Consider the following 23,718-nt stretch of genomic DNA (forward strand, 5'->3'; position numbering starts at 1 on the left):
TGCAGCCTGTATATGAACTGCATAGTGTAGGCATGCACAGTGACCAAGCACAGACAGAAAAAAGTGACAAGATGGGTCAGGGATAATGATGCTGATTTTTTATTTACCTGATTATTTGTGGACTGAAGACATTCATAGCATATGGTAACTGGAATCTGAACCATGTTGGAAGATGGATGATATTTAAATATACCATGATAATTGAACTACTTCATTTTAAACTAAAAATTGAGGACATATAGTGTGTGTGTATGTATTTGAATATGTTTGTCTATACAAATTCTCACATTTCTGTGTTTTGTAGCAGGATAGTGACCTAGTCTGATTTACTGCTTGAAATAGAAATTTGAGGACACTTCTACCTGTAGACTTTACTTTTTGTGTGTGTGTGTGCTTTGTTTTTGTACTGGGGATTGAACTCAGGGCCACTCAACCACTAAGCTACATCTTAGCTATTTTTTTTTTTCATATTTATTTAGAGACTTTTGCTGAGTTGCTTAAGGCCTTCCTAAATTGCTAAGGCTGACTCTGAATTAGCAATCCTCCTGCCTCAGCCTCTGGAGCTAGTGGCATTACAGGAATGTGCCAACAGGTGTAGGGAGACTGTACTTCTTTAGTCAATCCAAATTACTGTCATTGAGACTATTTTCCCCTTATTTATTCCATCCCCAAATACCAGCCTTTAAACAGTTTGCCTCATCCTCTGAACTAAAATTGTACTCCTCCTTTCACTGAATTAAGGAGAAAAGCAATGAAAAATAAGTAGAATTACTTTTTAATTTTAGCTTAATTCAAAATTCATTCTTACCTGCTGTTATGGGTTTGGATATGAAGTGTCCCCCAAAAGCTCATGTGTGAGACAATGCAAGAAGGTTTAGAGGACAAATTATTGTTTTATGAGAGCCTTAACCCAATGAGTGAATCAATCCCCTGATGGGATCAACAATGGTAACTGAAGGTGAGTTGGGTATGGCTGGAGGAATTGGGTCACTGGGAAGCATACCTTTGGGTATGTATTTTGTACCTGGCAAGTGAAGTCTCTCTCTCTCTCTCTCTCTCTCTCTCTCTCTCTCTCTCTCTCCATTCTGATCATCATGTGAGCCCCTTCCCTCTGCCATGCTCTTTCACCCTGATGCTCTGCCTTACCTCCAGCCCCAAGGAACAGAGCCGACTTTCTATGGACTGAGACCTCTGAAACAGTGAGCCCCCAAATATTTTCCTCCCCTAAAATTTTTTGTCAGGTCTTTTAGTCACAGCAACGAAAAAGCTGACTAAAACACCTGGTATGTAATAAGAACATACATATTGCTTGTGTGCAATGAAAAAAAAAAAAATATATATATATGTATATGTATATATATATATATATGTATATGTATATATATATATATATATATATATATATAGAGAGAGAGAGAGAGAGAGAGAGAGAATAATGATTCATATTATTATGTAGTAATATTACATTGAAATACATGTTTTAATATACACATATACATGTATAATGTATATTATGTTTGATACTTAAGGGTTCAAATAAATCTTTAAAAAATCATCAATAAGTATGAGATAATTGGGTAATATATAGAAACCTAAATTAGACAATGGAGGCTTCTTGGCTACTACATAATACATACTGTGTGTATTTCCTGACCACCAAGCTAGCTGACGACCAAAAGCACTTGAAGTCATATTTTATGAAGTTTGACAGTCCTGGAAAAAAATTAAACCTACCAACATCTACTCCCCATGGATATGGTCTAAGAATATGTGTGTTTAAGTGCCCTTGATGGTTAGTGGCATTTGGAATCCACTGGGACAGATGGTACACATCATGCTTTGAAAATTAATGAGGATTGTAATAGCTACAGTTTTAGCAAAGAGAAGAGAAAAAAATGGTAAAAGATCAAAGAATGGGGATGTATTCCAAGTGTAAAGAAAGAAAGGGATGGGGAATTAAATTGATGAAGTATATTATCTATAATGGGTATGGAGTTTTTAGAGAAATATCCAAATCTAGATTGGTGTAGGTATATACAAGAATAATCTTTTAATCTTTTACAAAAGCGGAGATGATGACAGAAGACTGGCTGGGCAGGGCATTAATAGTGAGGGAAAAAAATGAGAACTACACTAGACCAAAACAACTATGATCATCTTATTAACACTCAATGTGACCTGATTCTCAAGTCAAAATCAACCTGGGAGATATATATATATATACATATATATATGCATATATATATGTGTGTGTATATATATATATTTGTCATTTGTCAGTCTGTCTTTAAGTTTCTCAACCCATTTGTAAGTTTCAAAATTCGTCAGAATTCCTGAGGATTTCATAGAGCAAATTACTTTCTTTGCCTCCTGAACATCATAATGAATTTCCTAGGGAATAAATAAAAGCACTGCAGCCAACGCAGCCACAAAGGCAGAGCATTCCTCTTCCAGCCCTGTCAGACATGGTCCTGGACAGTATTAGAACTTCAATCATAGATCCATCCTCAGAAAGGCCAATGCATGCCCTCAGAAGTGTCACACTTCAGTTTGTTTATGTTAGTGGGCACCACTGGGTTCTCCAGGTGCAGAATAGACAGCAGGGCTCTGAATCAGTGATCAAAACATCCTTTCTTATAGTTTCTTGTAATTGCAAAAGTATTTCATAATATAGCAGATAGAGGCCACTTCCTAACCCTAAGAAACCTGATGTGCTGCAGTAGAGAGCACGCAAACACCTTGACATATCAAAGTTGTATGAAATTTCTATCACTCACTAGGCTCTAAAGATACACACACAAAAACTGGAAGATTTCATGGCTTACTAAAAGAACATAATTTTATAACTGAGTTCCCATTTAAGAATTGCCATCTACTTCATGTCAGACAGGCACTAGAGTATGAGTGAGTAGGTTCCATGGAGGAATGGTCAATCCTACAAAGTTGGTGGTAGAAGAAGCCTGCAGGAGGATGTGAGGTTTAAAAGGTCCAATCAAGAAAATGAACCTAATCAGAATCAAGATAAATGAATCATTGTCTACCACATAGATAAAGAAGAGTAGTTCATTTTGGAGCAAGAAAGCCATGTAAACAAAGATTTAGATCTGCTTTTTCAAATATAGGCAATTGCTTTTCTCTGTTCCTGCCTACTCCTTGGAGATCATGTTATTTTATTTTGATATAGCCTTACCTTCAAGGATACCCTAAGTATTCATTTCGAACAAATGATATCTGTGTACATTAAAGAGCAGAATGACACATCACCATAATTTATAACATCAGCCTAATCCATAAAAAACAGTGAAACAATAAGATAATTAGCTACACCAATCTAGTACTTCTTATTTTCTAGCCACTCAAAATATGTGCACTCACAAAGAGACACACACACACACAAACACACACACACACCTTTGTTGGCACTGTTAAACAATTTTTATAGGTTTTCTTATTAGTTCAATAATATTGAAGCTGCTAATGATGATGTGAGAAGGTATATAATGTGATAAATATCACATAATCACAGACAGCAGGAATTCAAACATAGGTCCATCTACCTCCAGAGTACAGCTCTTAATCTATACAAATAGGTTGAAACTCAAAATCCAATACATATCCTCGGTTGTTAATAAGACACTGCCTTGAATATTTCACATAATACTCACAGACTTTTTTTTTTCATTTTCAATTTATCTTCAAAGGACTTTTATCTGTTAAAAATATCACTTTAGGCAGACTCTTTTTTTTCCTACAGTGTAGTAGAAAAATTACTTTGTACTGTTAAAATTGATGGCAAATTTATCCAAGCACTTGGAAAATAGTTTTAACATATAATTATAAGAAGGTGCATTTTCCAAATAGTGCAATAGTTTTAAGATATGCACAAAGGGAAAGCATTACTTGGTAAATGTGTTAAATTTCCACTCACATTAATGAGTGCCTTAAAAGGGAAGGGAAAAAAAAGTAAAAGTAACGAAAATTTCTGAAACACTTCCTGGAAATAGAGAACATACATATATTCCTGCCAAAGTATATACGTGTGTGTGTGTGTGTGTGTGTGTGTGTGTGTGAGAGAGAGAGAGAGAGAGAGAGAGAGAGAGAGAAAACATTTTTTAATGAAGAAAAATTTCTTCCAGATAACACAAATAGTTCACTTATTATTAATCATAAAGGAAACATTTGAGTTGTTTTCAATATGAATTATCCCTAACTACAAGAAATTCTTGCAGTCTTTTGAACTTTCATGATCATAAAGGTAAACCTATAGTCCAACAGGCATCTGTAGTGAGCTTTCCTCTCGAGTCTTGACTCCAGCAGTAGCAAGATTGTCCAGTCTCTGAATAGTTTCTACAGTACTTACAAAAACCTTTGCTCCAAAACAGGCCAGAAGGTCAAAGTATGGACTATACCAACACATTCATTCTTTCTTCTAGGTGAGGACAAACTCATTTTACCATCTCAAGTTTTTCTTTCCTCCACTGCAAAGCTTATCCTGATAGGAAGAGTTTATCAGAGCTTCTGTTTGTCCTACCTATGGCTAATCTTGCAAACAATATTCCATTTTACTGCACAGGCAGATTCCTAAGGATATGGAAACAAATTGATACACTTTGATATTCCAGGATATAATTCAATGTGTGAAAAGCAGTAGGGATTCAGTCAACTTTGTTTAATAAAAAATGGCGCAATTTAACTCGACCATGTTAAAAGTGAGGTTTCAGAAGCTTGATGAATTTTCAAATATTTTTTTGATGTCATTTATAATTAATAACATGTCCTAAAAATAAAATGACCTACAAACTTTGATGCCATGATTTTTTTAATTGTCCCTACTCAATTTTGTTTTTGCTGTTCTCTGTTGTAACGACTGTGAAATGTATAAATTATACAATTATCATCACTCATATATTTATAGCCATTACTATTTCTCAGAGCCCCTTAATGTTCACTACCCCATGCCATTTACAAGGCAAATAGAGTGGAAAGCTATAAGATTATTTAAAACTACAGTGATATACAATGTATAGATGTTATTTGTCTAGCAAAGATATAAATATAACAACTGTTGGAGTCAGGTTTGAATTCAAGTCTCCAGAGACACATAAAGTCTAATAGAACAAAAACTTAGTGGGATTTAAGCCTGACAGTCATAGTATATGAATTATACAAGAAGGATGAATCTTAATTATAAAGGTAAACAAGAATCTCATTTATGCAATTTCAACATTGGAAATACCAGTCGTTATATGTCAGGAGAATAAACTAATAAACAGAAACAATAAAGAAAATGGGAGAAAAATATTGGGTGGGTTCACCTTGTGAGACCCTGAGGTACACTAGTATATAGAACTACCACGGGGGAGCCTGCTGTGCTATGGTTAAAATGAAATTAAGAGAAGACCAACATTTGGTAAATGTGAACCTTAACTAGAAAAAAAATGGGTATTGTACACAAAACAGTGTCTTGCTAATCAAATTAATGACAACATGGAGCTAGAAATAGGAAGTGTCTTTCACTTTTAGGTGTGTTTACTTTTATATGTATGCACAAATACAGGCTTCTTTATTAATGGACACAAATGTACACATGCAAATGGAGAAATAAATCCTGCCCAAATTTAGAAATCAGTATAATTAGAGAAATGAAAAAGATCAAACAAATTTTAATTGACTATAACTATATAGAATACCTAAATGCAATCCATAATATTGATCATATTCATACATTCCTAATGCTCTAGAATGGGAATGGAGAATATACTTCTTCCACAGTACATGAAGCATTTATTTAAAAATCATTACATGAGGACACAAAGCAAATATTAATAACAAAAATAATTACGAATTGCTAATCTCAGAGTGGGTTGTCGATAGTGAGAACAAAAATGAGCTCTAGTCATTGTGTGTAATACAGAAAGTAGAGACCCTTTCCTTGTGGGAAAAACAAAACAAAAAATAAAACTACTACGTTTGGTTTAGATAATTACTACTACCTAATGAAGCTCTGTACCCTGAAGGATGTGGTATGCTGTCAATATGGGTCACAAATTAATTGCAAGTTTTCTCAATGTTGGCACTACTGATATTTTGAACCTGATAATTATTTGTCCTGGGAGGGTTGTCACATGCGTATCAAGATATGCTGCGGCGTTTATGGACTGTACCCGCTAGAAGCCAGTAGCACCTCCATATTTACTCATTGTTCAGAGTCCACTGGTAGGTAAAATTGGTCCTGTGATAACTATTAACACTTAGTAGTATAAAAGATATATGCTCACACTTGCATATACCTTTTAAACAAGGACCTCTTAAAAGTAATTCAAGATATTTCACATTTACCAAATTAAACTTTAATAGACCAATCATGTTATCTATTCATTAATAAAAATCTATAGCATAACAGGAAGGAATAGTCCCTCTAAATTATCATGTTTAGCTGCTCAATGTCACAGATGAGGAAGCAAAGACCGACATTACTTTAATGGCTTGCCTAAAGTCACTCACATGGCTAGACAGCAGCAAAACCAGCAGACCAACTCTTTCTACTAATATACATCTTTTTCATTTAAAATCAAGTCTTCAATTTCAAGCATTATTTCCTAGAAGAAATTGCCTCTCCTTTACTTCAGATTTTAGCTAACACTATAACAGCTTAAATAAAAGACCAGCCAACGGATGAGGCTTGTCAAGCAGCTGAGAATTCTAGCTCACGTAATTAAGTATACTTGTCCATACTCTGGATGTTTCCAAGGAAAGGCAACTGATAGATAACAATAAGTCCCAGGATTGAAAAATTAAGTAGAAATGTTGACTATATCACTGACTTTTTTTTTCTGTTTATCTGTTTGTTTAATTATATTTTATCTGCTTTTCTGTTTGGAGTATGGATAATTCATAATGATTTGATTATTATGTCTACTGGCATGACTTTCTAAGAATAAAGTATATGATTTTTTGTTTTTATTTTTTTCTGTTCGGCTTTAAAAGTAGCTTGTTTAAATTATTAGCAATATTTCTGATATTATTCTAATAAAATTCCAAATCTGATTTTATAGGTACCCTTCAGTAATGAAGATTCAGAACATCAGTGTTCAAAATGTCGTTCACATGCATATTTAGGAATTGACAAGTGCCTGCTCATCCATTTTTAAATTCAGATCTCCAAGGACTGAAGAGCTAATATTGGGTCTGGAATAGAATATGTATTTACACAGCCTGCGCACTTGGTTTAAGTTCTATACACAGAGACTTAGGGTAAGACATCCAGTCAAACCACCAGTGTTAAGAGACCAGCAATGAATATGACTACCATGGTAGAAAGGCCAAGGCTTGTGAGGTATGAGGAACTTACTGATTTTTCTCGGCTGTAATTAGTTTCTAAGACCTAATGGTACAAAGAACCCTTTGGTTTGCTTTTTGACAATTCTTTTAGAGATCAAAAGTCTCAAGCAGAATGATTTCAGTAGCACTGTTCCTATATAACTCCTGTGTCAACCTTCATTCCTACTACCATTCACGTGTATTTTGTACCTTACTTAGATCATTACCTGCTAATATACAGTTTTCCTTGGGGCTCCTGCTTTGGTGATGTGGTTCTGCTATGGTCACTGACATTCCATCCCTTGATCCCTTTGCTTAATTATTTACTCTTTGTTGATGATACCCATGCTCAGAGGATAGCATTTCCCTGTTTCTCTATGACTCATTCCAAAGGTTCTTGAAAGCTTCTCATTACTATCTTGAACCTTAAATTTCTGGTCAGGACTTGTCATCTAATATCCATTGTTATATTCCTGAATTCCTTTTCTTTTGCAAGGTATTAGTTCATGAGAAACCCAGAGTGCATCAGCATGAATAGTAATCCTATGTAACCTGATTTTCATTCTCAATAGAGAGAAATGATGGGAGGGGAGGGGAGGAGTAGGGGGGATAGGAAGGGCAGCAGAATAGGATAGACATTATGATTGCTGTATGTATATAGGTGACTCTATGACCCGTGTGATTCTGCAATCTGTACAATCAGAAAAATGAGAAATTATTCCCCAATTGATTCAAATGTATGAATTGCTAAGATCATTGTAATGTCATGTGTAGCTAATAAAAAATAAATAAATAAATAAATAAATGTTTTATTTTGTATTAAAAAAAAAAAAAACTAGTACCATATCTGTGTAATGAACCTAACATAATATGCCTACCAGAGCACTGCATGCAGATCAAGTCTTAATAATTAAGGAGAAAAATTTATACCAGCTTACTCCAATATATTTCATTTAAGCTTTTAGAGTAACTGCCCATTCAGGGAAAAAAAAAGGCATGAAGAAGAAGAAAGTGTACCCATTTAAGTCCTACTTGTCAAATAGAAATTCTGTGAATGCAGAATACAGGAGTCGAATGAGCAGTAAAACACAGAACAATTTGCTTTTCACCATTTCATGGACACTGGCAATGTGCTGTCTTTATTAAAGTCATATATGAAAAGAACACCACTCTTGAAAACATACTGCCTGGGGCTTGTCAGTTAGAAAACTCAATACAAAGCAAAAACCTGAGATTATCTATTTAGTTGTTCCTTTATACATGTTGTAAAAGTAGTGCTATTTTCTATCTTTTTTCTCATAAAATATATTCAATTTTATTTGTTTGTATTACTTATTTTACCCTATTTTGGGTAAACAACTGAATTTTACAAATACCTGAAAACAGTACTTGACAGACCTTTAAAATCTTCTCAAACACAAATCATAATGAGACTGTTATCTACTTTTTTCAGTGTTAAATAATCACAGTTTCCCCTATGCTACACTCATAAATAAAATATTATGCTAGTCTTTTATGCCTGTATTTTGCAATGTTCCATATTAGTGTAATATCCATTAATTATTGGGCAGAAATTAAGGGAATTCTGACTACAGATCTGGTAACATTATGAGATTTTGCAGTTCAGGAACATGTCCAATATTTGAGTCCCAATCCTGTAGTCATTAATTTAAAGCTAAATAGTAAATATTATTTTGTGAGGCATTAATTTTACCAATGGACAGATATACTTATTAGAAAAATTTAAATAATCCCAAATCTACCTCCATTTGACCTCCAAATACAAGTCCTATTTTACTCATTCTTTTAATTAATTTCAAATGAGTTCTTTGAAAATACTTGAAAAGTGACATCCCTTCTTTCTCTCTCTCTTTTTTAATCATCCACAATAAAATGCTTTCTTTGCCTCTGACATAATCATGCTTTGTACTTCTGGTCATACTTCTCTGAATGTGTTCTACGTGGTTCATATGCTTTTTAAAATAATGAAAACAGGAACTGAGAAGAATACTACAGGCTTGGCTTTGCCTACAGAGCAGAGTGTGATGGTCTTAGATGTCATTCAAGATTCTATACCACTGTCAATACTATCTATTATCTATCTTTCACTCTCAATCATTTCAAACTAATTGTTTATTTTTCTGAGGGGAATTATATGTTTTTACATGTATTGACAAAGTCAACCAAGTAAAGGTTCTAGACAAGATCAGATACTGGGGAACGGGAACTGGGTATAGAAACGAGTTCTTTAGTTAATGAATATTCTAATTGCAAAGTATTCATGAGATTTTAAAGACCTGAGATCACTATGGCATTGTTTCTGGGACTGTCTTTTGATTTTCATTAACAGGTACACAAAATCAATCCCTCTTCTTTTGAGTTTTTCTCACATGCCAAACACGATGGAAACACATCTTTGGGCACCATGCTATGCATTCTTAACCCTCTTTACTACTCTATTTTATGATCCTATCTTGCCTTTTCATTTCTTTTCCACAAACATTTTATGCTAATTTTGTTGAATATCCTCTTCTATCCCCATAAGCCTTAATTAATTTCTTAAAGTAAAATACAATTGAAATATCACACATCCCAAGGAAAACATGAATATGTAAAATTTTTCCTTTTTATTTACTATGTTTCAAATGTAATATGAAGAGCTTAAGAAAAAACCACCTTAAATGTATAATTTTTTCAAAAGAAAGAAATGTCCTTTGCAAAAAAATAACCATAGTTAAGCTTATTATTTCTGTTTTTATGAATTTCTTTTATTCTTTCTGTATACAATATAAAAAGTATACTTTCACAGAGAATACACAATAGTGTTCTTTTCATATAAATTCTACAATGTGGGTATTCCTAATTCATATATTTCAAATCAGTATTATCACTGCCCCCTAAAACTGTTAATTTTAATCACCTCAGCTTCTCTTAGAACTCTGAGTGGATGAGAAGATGTGGGTTCCTCCCAGATTCAAGACTTGGCTAGTCCAAGTCCTGAAGAAAAAGGCTTGGTCTACACCCAGACTTTGGTGATAAAGAATTTTCCTTCTTATTCATCAGGATCCATCTCTTTCCAATATTTCATGAACAAACCAGCATTGATGCAAGAAAGAAGATCTTTTATTTTTGAATACCATATTTGAAGAGGCATGAATAAATAATTTTCAAAGCATTGGTAGTTTCCACAGAGATGTTAGAAGGGATAAAAAGATGTTCTGTTATGATGGACACCATGTTGGCTCTTCAGTTTTTTAAGCTTTTGAATTCAAATTCAGAATGATTTTTAGTACCTAGAGCAGTTTCTGAAATTGTCCAACATGTATCCATCCAACTAACTCTACATGTCATCTTTATTCTATTTGGCAAGTCCATTACTCCTCCTCTGAAACTAGTCAATTAGACAATGGAATTAATTCCACAGGGGTCAGCACTTCCTGTCTGATTAGTTCTTCTTGAGCCTTTCTTCCATTTCTGCCTTTTATTTTCCTTTGAACCTAGTCATGGGGTTGCTTCCCCAGAATGCATGCTGTACATTTCCAAGTCCCCATCTTCATCTTCTATTGATTTCCAACTATCCTACTTCTCTTCTGGTCTTCAGTGGGTTAAACATGTGCATAATTTACTCGTCTATTCAGTTGAACAAGGTAGATCACCCATAAAAACAGCTCATTTGGCAGACTCAGCACAATCTTTTTCTACAGACAATTGATAAAAACCTATTAATCAGACTTTTAACTTGCTTCAATTGACTTTAGAAATAAATAATATGTTTTTAATCTTATGTCAGGTACAAGTAAATCCAAGATCCAGATATTAAATTTTATATGTATCAGTTATCCATATCCTATTATTTGAATACACTTTCATCACCCAAACTTATGTATATATTTAAATACATCTCTGTGTGATTGCTCTTAATTTTAATTCATATTTGTTCTTATCTATTTGTACTTAAAAAAAACACATCCTACTGGACAAAATAGATTAAGACTAAGGCAACAGCAGTAAAAAATGATTAGAAAATGGTAATTTGATGAAATAAACTTTTAGGAGCCATGTCAACAATTTTTCTTTTTATTTTTTTCCTCCTATTTGTTCAGAATTTATCTTGATACTGCACTAAAGGAGGAAAACGTTTTACTGTTTTGTAAAACATTTTACTGTTTAGTGCAGTATCACTAAAGGAGAAAAACATTTTACAAAACAGTAAAATAAAATGTTTAAAAAATATTAGATTACACAATTCTAATCTAATGAGATATTTCATGATAAAGTTTACCTTACTAAGTATGTTCAGATATAGAGTGAACTCAGATCCACAGGAAAAACAAACAAAAAAACCCAAAACCAATTTTCACACTACCACATAAAACTTAAATATACTTAATACTGTTGTGTTTATAATACTAACAAGTAGTAAAAAATGATTATGTTTAAAATTGTTTTTAACAATACTGGATGCTAGTTATTCTAGATATCTTTGTAAAGACTACTTCCTCTAATTTGATTAGCTATCCTACGGCCAGACTGGGAAAAAGTTGTACAGATTCCAAAAATGATGGTTCTACAGATTCCAACAAAGACTTTGGATAGATTCTGAATCATTAGGTCCTGAAGGTATTTTATCTTTTTTTTTTTTTTTTGGTACCTGAGAAGTCTGTTAACTAAGAAGTATAAATTATAGATTCTTTTAAAAATCAGCTGTTCCTTAAGATAAACTCATATAAAATAAGAACAACAAAACTGAGAAAATAAAGTAGGTCCTATATCGATATATTTTTTGCTGATGAAAATAGTTGTAATAAAATAATCCTTCTTCTCAAATACTGTATTTCAATTAGTATCAGACAGAAATACAGTATCTTCATTGTTGAATACCTGAACCCATATGTATGCTATGCTTTTTCCTATAGATACACACGTCTTTGACTAGGTCTAATTTATGACTTAGATACAATGATATCTCCTACAATTATTAATAGTCCAGTAGAAAAATCATAACAATATATTGTAATACAATTACCAACATAGCTCTTGCACTTTGGGGTCATTAGTAAGCTAAATAAGATTTACTTGCACAAGTACAATACCTCAAAAGTTAGCCTAATAACAGAGGTGGCTACTAAGTGGCTAAGAGGTGAGTAGTATATATAGTGAAGACACACTTCACAGGGGGATGATTCACAACTTCAACAGGACAAAGCACAATTTCATCACACTACTATGAATGGTACACAGCTTCATACTTATGAATTGTTTGTTTCTGCACTTTTCCATTTAATATTTTCTGACCACAGTTGACTGAGGGAAACTGAAACCACAGAAAGTAAAACTGCAGAGCTGGAGGTGGGAATGAATGTACCATAGATGCTGTTGCTTCACTGTACGTGCAATATTATCTCTCTCAGTAAATGCTCCTTAAACAACTTACAATGCACAATGTGGAAAATAAAATTTGCTTAACTAGTCTTAGTACATCACATCGTTTTCATCAGTTCTCCCTGTCACTGTCCCAAAGTCATTCTTTTCCCCATTTTCCAACTATTCTTCCACTGTGGAAACATTACATAGGCAGGGAGAGCTATCAATACAAAGAAACAGCCATTTAAAAGATGTGATTCCATGTGGTCTACACACAAAACATGGCTGTTATTAGAATAATTAGTATCTAAAAGATCTTTTGATGCTTCTAAAAAAACTATAGCTTTCTGTCCCTAAAAGAAATCCTACTGTAGAGCTCAACTTTTGACACCTTTAGCTTTGGAGCACTTCAAAGGTAGGTAATATGAAAAGGAATGCTTTATAAGTATACAGTATAAAACCTGTTTTTTGTGTTTATTTACTATTTATTTTGCAATGCTGAGGATCAAACTCAGGGCCTCATGTATGCAAGAGCTCAGTGAGTAACATACCCAGTCAACAATCAGCATTTTAAATAATGTATAATATAACATTAATAATTCTTATATTGAATACATGGTAAAATGCTAATATTTACATGGAGTTAGTTGGATTATTTTATTAAAATTATCTTTATTATTTATTGTAGCTGCAAGACAATTTCAAGGTTTACACTTGTGGATTAGTATATTTAAATTTGACAGTAAGAAGTATAAATGTAGTGAGAATATTTTTTCAAGACTGGCTATACAACACAAGGAAATAGGATTTGAAGGGATTTCATTATCTCTTTTAACTGTAAATTATTAAAAATTTACTCTATATGTAAATGAAACTGAGCAAGTGTTCCCAACTCTAAGAACTCATAGACAGAAGAAATTATAGAATTTTATTTCATCTTTCTCAACAAAATTAATCCATGATATCTAAATTAACACTATTAGCTGCAATTTATTTTCTGCATTATCAATCCAAGCATATTTAGGATTAAAAATAATTTCTTTTTTAAAAAGCAGGTTAGAAAAGTGAACTATTTGCTAGGATAAATCAAGTTATTGCATTATTGGCAAGAGTAGACTGAAAGTCATGGGCTATTAAGACCCATGAATGGAACTTTGTCTTCTGCCATTTCATCTTCCAACATTTGCTTACCTCGAGTGAATAATGTTACCTATCACAACAGAATAACACATTTTCTTGTCACAGAGAGACATGAGACTGGCATAGTCACAGACTTCTTACCTAAAGTAACAAGCTAAGGAAATCCCCAGATGGAAACGCTTTCTTAAATACCCCTGATTGAAATTAATAACTAATACTGAAATATTCATTGAGCAGGAAAAAAAAAAAACTAGTTCAAACTCCAGAGCCCTATGTTGCCTGTGCTATAAATACTCAAATAACAATTTATGACATTCCCTTCTTCCTCTCATTGTTAATGGTCACTGGGAGAACTGATTTTACCTTAAAGTAACAGAATTCATTTAAAAGGTTTTCATCAACAAGTTTCCTTTTCAAAACTGTTTGAGTTTGCAGAAGAATTTCCCATAGTGGCTAGGAACAGAGAAATCAGTGTGCATCTGCTTCAGGAATACAATCTAGTGAGTTGAAGGTCCTATTTATAAGACCTCACCTATAGAGAACCTTGTCAGGAGGTGACTTTAAATTTGCTGAAGATAGAAGAAAAAATTTTAAATATAAAACATTTCATGAATTTGACAACCTTATATTTTAATAGCTGTGGGAAAAAAATGAATGCACATTTAGTTCTTCATGGAATTCACTCCCATACACCTCACTTTTTGCTTACGTCTAATGATGCAAATTAATATAAATAAACTGATGTTAAAGATTATTTTCAGATTTGACATTCTAAGAATTTATATGGATAGAATGTTCTTAATAGTAAGAACATGGTAAGGATTTTAATAAATTGGTGAATTAAATGCAATTAAGAAGACAAAAAAAGAAGTAAAAACTTTAAATAGAGCTACTGCGTTACAGATTATAAATGTTAACTGTTTCCTATGAAATAGAGGCAGCAGCAGCCCTGTGATTGCTTTAACTTCCAATTTCAGATGAGTCCAGACAGAATGGTTACAAATTAGATCATACTACTAAGAAAATCAATTAGGTACACCTGGTTTTTATTTTCACCTGCTATCATGAAATCTTGATGTTCTGTGAGTCATTTCTTAGACATTTGATATACCCTGCAGTATCTACTCTGGTCCCCCTACAGATGTCTTCCCGTAGAGTTCCTGCTGCCACAGAACTGTTTGCTAGTGCTTCTCTGAAACCACTGCCCCCCATACCTGGAAAGAAGCCAGTGTTCCTTTTCTGTTCATCCACAGATTAGGTTTCTATCTCAGGGGAGATCTCCACCATCACCAAACTGCTTTCAGAAGGTGTGAATTCCATTATCTTTGATAAACAAGAAATAGAGCTGCACTGCATTTTTGGAGTAACCCAATGTCTTGTGTCAAAGAGTAGAGAATCCTAGTTTTTTTTTGTTTGTTTGTTTTTGTGGTTTTTTTTTAGTTATACATGACAGTAGAATACAATTTGATAAAATTATACAAGCATGGAATATATCTCATTCTAATTAGAACCCCATTTTGTGCACATGCATGATGGTGGGATTCACTTAGGTATTTTTATATATGTACATAGGAAAATTATGATAGATTAATTCTACTCTCTTCCTGTTTCTTTCTGCCTCTCTTCCCTTCATTCCCTTTTGTCTAATCTACTGAACTTCTCCCTCAGCCCATCTTTATTATGGGTTAGCTTCCACATATCAGAGAAAACATTTGACCTTTGGTTTTGTGGGATTGTCTTATTTCACTTAGCATAAGTCTCTAGATCCAACCATTTACTGTCAATGTCATTAAGTCATTCTTCTTTATGGCTAAGTCATTTTCCATTTTTATTCTTATACCAAAATTTCTTTATCCATTCATCTGTTGAAGGACACTGAAGTTGGCTCCATAGCTTAGCTATTGTGAATTGAACTTCTATAAATATTGATGTAGCCAAAAGCTGTACTAATCTGATTTTAACCCTTTGGATATATGCAAGGATTAGGATAACTGAGTCAAATGGTGATTCCAATCCTGGGTTTATTGAGGAATCTCCATATCGCTTTCCAGAGTGGGTGCATACATTTGCCATCTGACCAAGAATATATGAGTGCACACTTTTCCCATCCTCACCAACATTTATTGTTACCTGTATTCTTGATAGTTGCCATTCTGACTGGAGTGAAATGAAATCTCAGTGTAGCTTTAATTTGCATTTCTCTAATTGCTGGAGGTATTGAACATTTTTTTCATGTATTTGTGGATCACTTGTATTTCTTCTTTTGAGAAGGTTTTGTTTAGTTCCTCTGTCCATTTATTGATTGGGTTATTACTAAACCCTTTGACAGACATCCAGCAACATAGCTTTTGAACCCTAGTTCCTAAACTATCTAGACTTAGAACAGTTCCTTCACTCTAAAAGAACTTGCTGTTTTAAAGTACAGTTCTCTCCCGAGATACATCTCAGTTTTTCCTGAGAAATAGACTCGAGTGGTATATTCCCACCAATAGGCCACACATTTCTGAATTCTATGAAAGTGTCAGAGATTTTACATATGAATTGTATAAAAAAATTCACAAAAGAAATTTCACTTAAATTCTCTGAAGAGCTGGTGCTTTATGGATACCATCAGTGTGTTGAGAGATGGCCTGTAAAACAGATGCTGTCCCCAAATTATACCAATTGAGGTCAAAATGTGAAGAGGTTTAACATCATCAAAACATTACATTTGGCTCATGGTACTTCTCAAACCAGTCCTGACTGTGAGCAGACCTTTTTCAGATCTCTCTGTGATAAATGAGCTCCTAATCTCATTGGTAAGTTCATATGGCATTTTTTAGAACATAACAATTCCTTAATAAGTAGTCATCCATGATCCGTTCTTTCCTTGGTCTCATTTCCCTTTTAACTGTATTCTTTGGTATCTATATAAATGGATTTATTTTTTTCCCCAGTCATGCCTCCTTCCTTCCTACAATCCTACTTCTTTACATGACTCAGTGTCGAGAGCAATATTAAGGGGAAAAATGGAAAGCTCTGGCCAGACCTTGAGTATAAGACAGCTATACCAACTCATCCCCTATCTAGATATCTGTATGGCAATGTGAGTGTGAAACATTTGAATAGCGACTTGCAAAGTAATAGTTTGACCACAAAAAGTGCAGCTTTTCAGGAGCTCCATGGTGAGAATCCAGAATTATCAGGGAGGATTTGTGTTTGGCAAGTACTGAACCAACATAATTTTTTAAAACACCAAAGCCTCACCTTTACCTCTAATAATTTGCATTTGACGTTTTACATAAAGTGGATTAAAGTGGGTCAAAAATACTTTAAAAAGACATTCTTTATCCCTCAGTGGACACTAATATATGTCATCTGTGGACACAGATATTGCAAGAGGAAAATTCCAAAACCCGAAGGGGAGAAGACTCAACTGATTTCCTCATTATTAATATACTATTTAAATGTATAGTGCCCTATTTCTCATTTTGAATATCACCAGGGAACATTTTAATGGTTTTATATATTATAAGAATGTATTCTAATCCTTCCTTTTCTATAGAATTCAAGAAGCATGTACATTTTTTTTAGGGTAAAATTGATTCATTTAAGTTTTAAAGAAGAAGAAGAAGGGATGGCCTATTTTTAAATTAATGTGGAAAAGCTTATTTTAACACACTGGACATTGCTAAGTTGGGCAAAGCAGGAAATCATGAAGCTAATGGTGGGCTTTATCTGTTAATACCACTACTAATATGGGCATACCTCAAAGAGTAAACCATACATGCAACCTTTGCCACATGTCTTAAATTAAAAAGGATAATTATTTTCCTTTGGTAAAAATATTATCTGGTTATATTCAGTCATTCAACAAATTCATACAAGGCTCTCTGACTACATTTTTTTCTGGCACTTAGTCTCAACATGTTTTTGTGGGAACTGCTTCACTAGCAGAGGACACTACTTATAGTCACAGTCATTGGAGATTTGTGTATATATCACAGCAATTTTCTGGAAGATGACAGAACAGCACAGCGGTTTCTAAATTGTACAAGTGTGCCACTTTTTTAGACAATCAATTCATGTATTTCCTATCTCCTGCAATACCCAATACCACCTTCCTTTTCTTTACTTTCATTTGATGTCATTGCTTCACAGAGAAAAGAGAAGCAATCAAGAAGTGCTATCTCATCCTGCCAGTACACTGTGTTATGCATGTAACAGTTTCTCTGTGCTGTTTTCCCTGTTACTATGTATAAACTATCATGCTTCTCTATGAAAATACATCTTTATGTGACCTAAATCCCAAGCTTTAAGCCTCCTCAAGGACAGACCTCTAGCAATTGCTGTCTCTTTCTTGCGTAAATATTGCTCTATTTACTAGACCATTCCTGTTCACATACTGCATACTAAAATGCAGTTCATTAAAAAACAGAGTTGATCCCACATCTGTCTTCAGCCACAGTTAATGTGCCTTTCCAGTGTTCCTTCTTACACAAAAATCCCTTGAAAGAGCTGTTTCTAATTCCTCCCTCACTATTCACATTCTTTTCTAGCTCCACTTTAATCAAGTTTATACATTTACTCCTTCATGTAAATTCAAGGGCAACTACCTCTACATTACTATAATCAATATTCTATTCTCCAAATTGTTATTTGACTCCCAGGAGCTTTAAGATAGGCAATTGTTCCCTCTTGGATCTATATTCTTTAATTGGGTTCCATCTCAACCAGTGCCAAGTCTTCAAAAACTTGTGTGCCTATAAATTGATTTATGTTTCCTCGCTGAATTTCTCTATATATATTTAGATGTGTATATTTAACTTGCCATTCGGCATTTCCATTTGGATGTCTTACAGTCATCTGAAATTTAACTTGCGATTATAAGTTTTATGGATCAATTTGAAGTTATGGTGTTCAGTTCTTTGATCAGATGCTCATTTATTTGTTGCTGGAAAGTAGTTTTTAGATGGGATTAAGATTTAAATACATGGACTTGGGTGTAAAACAAGTTGCCTTTCATATTATGTATGGGCCTCAATCAATCATTCAAAGGCCTAAAGAGCAAAGACTGAAGTTCCCTGAAGGAAAAGGAATTCTGCCTCTGGTCTGCTAACTCAAGACTATAGCAACTATTCTTGTTACACTTTCTGCCTACACCTAGCTGTTCCGTAAACTTTAAGTCTGTCCATTCCAATAGTCCTTTAGCCAATTTTGAAACCTGTCTCTCTCACATGGTATATTCATTCACTCACTCATTCTCCTATTGGTTCTGTTTTCCAGAGAACCCCAGAGATATAGTTTGGAACTGAAATGTCCCACAAAGGCTGATGTGTTGAACTATTGGTCCCCAGCTGGTGGCACCATTGGGAGGCGGTAGAAATTGTAGGAGGGGGATCCTAGTGGGAAAAAGCAGGTTACTCAGGCTGTGTCCATATAGGGAATATCTTGTCCTTAGTCCCTTTCTTCTTTCTCTCTTTCTCTGCTTCCTGGTTGTTTTGAGGTAGGCAACTTTGTGTGACCGCCCCCTCCCTGCCTTGATACTGGGCCTCCCCACAAACCCACAGTAAATGAGACCAAGTAGCTATGAACTGAAACTTCCAGACTGTGAGTCAAAAGAAATCTTTCCTTCCTTGAAGTTGACTTCTGTAAGATATTTTGTGATAGCACCCTGGAGGAAACTATGGGTTCACAGGTGTATTCTTTTTCTATTTGAAATTGACATGAAAACTGTATCAGCAAATAATCAGAATGTAGGGAAAAAATACCCTGATTAAACTGTCTCTAAAATCCCTAAGCATGTTCAATGGCCCACCAGGAAACCAAGGTTGGAATGGCTTTTCTATTTTATCAGCCTTGAATCTACCTTGTTACCTCTGTGACTGGGCTAAGAAACCTGCCTTGTTGACAGCCTTTGGGGAGGGCATTTTGTGGCAACATATTCTGTACTGCAATCCAGTTGAAAGCAGCAAAATATAATTTCAATTTTGGAAGGATACCTTGCAAGTAAATAGCTTGGAATGCTCAGAAGATAAACACAAATGACTTCACATTTACAATTTTGCTTTCAGGTTTGTCTAATAGTTATTCTTGAAGCTATACCAAAAAAAAAAAAAATAGAGCAATACTAGAATTAAAATGTGATATTAAAAACTCACTATATACATCTCAAATATGTTGACCATTAAAATAAAGATGAATGTTCATATATTTACATAACATCTTGTAATATCTGATTTATTATCCACTGATAGCAAGAATACTACTTTCACAAATATATTTGCAAACCTCACTTATGGTAGGCATGAATATATGTCATGCAATGGTAAGTACAAAGACAAGCAGGGACCCTTATTTTATGCATTAGCAGAAAATTAAGGAAGGTCAGATATTGAGAACTGCAGTCAATAGAACTCTTGCTAAAGAAAGGTGCAATTAAATTTCTGGACCTGTGCACTTGGCAAGCTTTCATCTATTCAACTTTTGGCATTCAGCCCTTAATGGGTCTTTTAATTGATACAGACCTTGTTAGTTCCATTTTGCTTTACCAGAGATTCTCTGCTCAAGGAGAGAATTTGGGGATTAACCCTTTAGAAATTACTATAGATCGGGAATTAGTGTACATTGTCACAGCAGCCAAATATACACACAAAAGGAGCTGCTGGTGTAAATGGCTGCGCTTTGATGAGGCCAGAAATTTTTCAGGAGAGCTGAGATTTGAATTGATTACACTGACAGTCACCAAAACCAAATAATGATAAATGAAATTGCCCAAAGCACAGTCAGATGAATGGGTGCTAAGGCAGAATATGGTAAATGGATGGGTGGATGGGTGGAAGGAGGGAAGGGAAAGAGGGAGAGAAAGGAGGGATGGGGAGAAGGTGGAGGAGAGGAGAAGGGGGAGGTGAGATGAGGAAGGAAGGAAACAAGAAAAGAAGAAGGAAGGAAGGAAAGAAAGAAGAGGAGAGAAGAGGAGGTGGGAGGAAGGAAGAAAGTGAGTAATGAGAATGGCCCAAAGTCAAGAGCAGACATTTCAGGAGAATGCTATACCTCTCTTTCAAGGAAACACACCATTAAGGGTAGAACTCCCACAGAATCACAGATCTCAGAGAGAGGAAGGAGAGGAAAAGAAACCAGGAGTGCCAAGATCTGAGGTAATGAGAAGCCTTGGGATGACACAGGAAGGGCCAGAGTGTAGTCACACTCAGAGAAAGTTGTTCCCATCTTAACAAACACAACTTATTAGTAGAAATCTAAATATTCTGGGTCAATAACAATGCTTTCTTTCGGAGTCACTTGCTGGAGACAGAGTTACCTTCTTAGACTTGAGTTGGGACAGTTTGGTCCTGATGTTTAACCTCTTATAAATGCCTTGCCAAAGTGTTGAAGTGCTTAATATTTTTCCTTTAGATTTCCTTTTTCTCTTAATTTTGTTTTGGATATTACATGTTTAGAAAGGCAAAGCTAATTTTATAGCATTTTCTTTAGACAGATCCTTGCAGAGCATTAGGCAAATATATATATATATATATATATATATATATATATATATATACACATACATATATATGCACATATATATATATGTATATATATATATATATATGCACATATATATGTATATATATGCACATATATATATGTATATATATATATATATATATATATATTCATCTCTATATATTTACATATATACATAAATATATAATTGGATGTTACTTGATGTTGAATATGTGTCGGTATCAAAATCTTCCATAACAATGTATACTGTGGAAATGGAAAATTCTCTGAAGACAAATATAAATTTTTGAAATGTGTTACAGCACATGTTCAGTATTCATTTGAATGGCACCAATCAGTCACCTAGTATGTGTCAGGAACTATATTGAATATTAGTTTAAAAGATGAGTGGGAACATGACTCATCTATGGTCTGGCAGAACTTGAATCTAGATAGGAATGGAAACACAGTGTCTAGACTTTTTGTATAATCTTTTTTGTATAATCTTACTTTATTTGTCTAAGGGTGCATTTTGGTCATGTCTACTATAATAAGGTTAAACCAAATTATTTCTAAAGTTTGATTAGGATTTGTTATAGTTTGGATGTGAGGTGTTCCCCCAAAGCTCCTTTGTGAAACAATGCAAGATGGTTGAGAGGAGAAATTATTGGGTTGTAAAAGTCTTAACCCAAGTCAGTGATTTAATCCCTTTGTAAGGATTAATTAGTGGTAACCTAAAGTGGTAGGGTGTGGATGAAGGAGGTGGAAATTAGGGCGTGGCTTTGGGTATATATTTGTATCTGAAGAGTAGAGTCTCTCTGCTTCTTGATCACCATGAAGATCAAGGTTTTCCTCCACCACACTCTTCTGCCATGATATTCAGCCTCACCTTGAGCCCTGAGGAATGGAGCCAGCCTTCTATGGACTAAGACCTCTGAAACCATAATCCCTCAAATAAACTTTTCCTCTTTAAAAATTTTTCTGGTCAGATCTTTTAGTCAAAGCAGGGAAAAAAAAAACTCACTAAAACAAGATTCAATTAAGATTCTAAAATCCAATCCCATATAGTTCAATTTGGGGTATGATGATTATATATTTTTATAAGCCATTTAGATAATACCTAGATAAATCTGACATAAATCAGGTCTGTTTTAATGAAAGGAAAAAGCTCAAGCCTCTTTTGTATAATAAAACATGGAATTCTAACATCTTGGACCACTGGATCAGAAGCAAATATCTAATGCCTAGGCAAAGAAATCATTTATAGCAAAACCTAAGGGTAAAGGAAAGAATTGAGAGACACAGAATTCCTCAAACAAAGCCAAGTGATTAAAACACAGGCAGTCAATAATTAAAAGTGGTGTTCAAACACCCTACCATTCACATCTGGCCAAAGCTGAAACTCAGGATGGAAACCTATGCCTTGCTTTTAAGTCTTCTCCATCTGAAATCCAGAAAACTGTATTCCTGCTAATCCTGTCAGCATTTTTCACTCATAACACAACAGATGCCAAACTTGGTGTCCTGATGATAAATGAAGAAAAATATGGTTAAATCAAGCCATTGATTTTTTAAAAAATAGGTACATTTGTGTTATTTGAATATAGTATTCTGATCACAAAGATAGCATTTTCTTATTGGAGAATATTCAGCAAATAAAAAAGAAAAAGGAAGAAATCTAGTTTATACAACCAACACTATGCAGGGATCAGGAACTCTAGTGTGGTGGAACACTGAGGGAGTTCCGCCACTGTTTGCTCCTTGTTGATATTCATGTCACCAAGTGCATAGATTTAACTAACATATGGACTCCTTTTACTGTTTTGTTTGTTTTGTTTTCTCTAGAGTTTCTCTTTGCATCTGCTTTCTATATGCTTTATGTTCAGACTGCTTAGAAGAGTAGCTAAATAGCTGGCCAATCACTACTCAGTAGTGATTGTAGGATGTAGTACCCTTGTAAGATGGAAATTTCAGGCCAGCCCTCTTGGTAACCTTCTGGCCAGCCTACAGAAAAACACCTATTCCTCAGATGGCCTTCTGCAATCCAATTAGATGTGTATGGGATGGGAGGGCTCTCCGCCTGTAACACTTAAAGTTCTTGGTTTCATAATGTACGGAAAAAAAAAATGAGGGAAAGCCTTCTCAATACATTTAGTAGGCAAGAACTAGTAATCCATGTGCTTATTCTCCATTGACTAGATCAAAAAGGGCTTAGTCTTATTCCAAAGAAATCTTCTAGCAGTCACCCAGAGTCACTATAAAGGAAACAAAGATTCCAACCTGGAATAGTAATGCTGCAAGAATTCAGATGAAAATGTTATTCAGAACTCATTGTGCAGAATTCTTTCCCACCCTGAACTAATAATGCTACAAGAATTCAGATGAAAATGTTATTCAAACCTCATTGTGAAG

The 23,718-nt window shown here is 34.3% G+C and overlaps 1 protein-coding gene across 1 annotated transcript in view; it reads right to left on the reverse strand.

The window, feature by feature from the left end:
* Dpp10 (dipeptidyl peptidase like 10) overlaps window positions 1-23,718 on the reverse strand; it is a 623,123-nt gene that overhangs the window by 382,807 nt on the left and 216,598 nt on the right. The gene's annotated exons all lie outside the window — the stretch shown is intronic.

Source organism: Marmota flaviventris, chromosome 11 (assembly GCF_047511675.1).
Source record: "Marmota flaviventris isolate mMarFla1 chromosome 11, mMarFla1.hap1, whole genome shotgun sequence".
Lineage (NCBI taxonomy): Eukaryota > Metazoa > Chordata > Mammalia > Rodentia > Sciuridae > Marmota > Marmota flaviventris.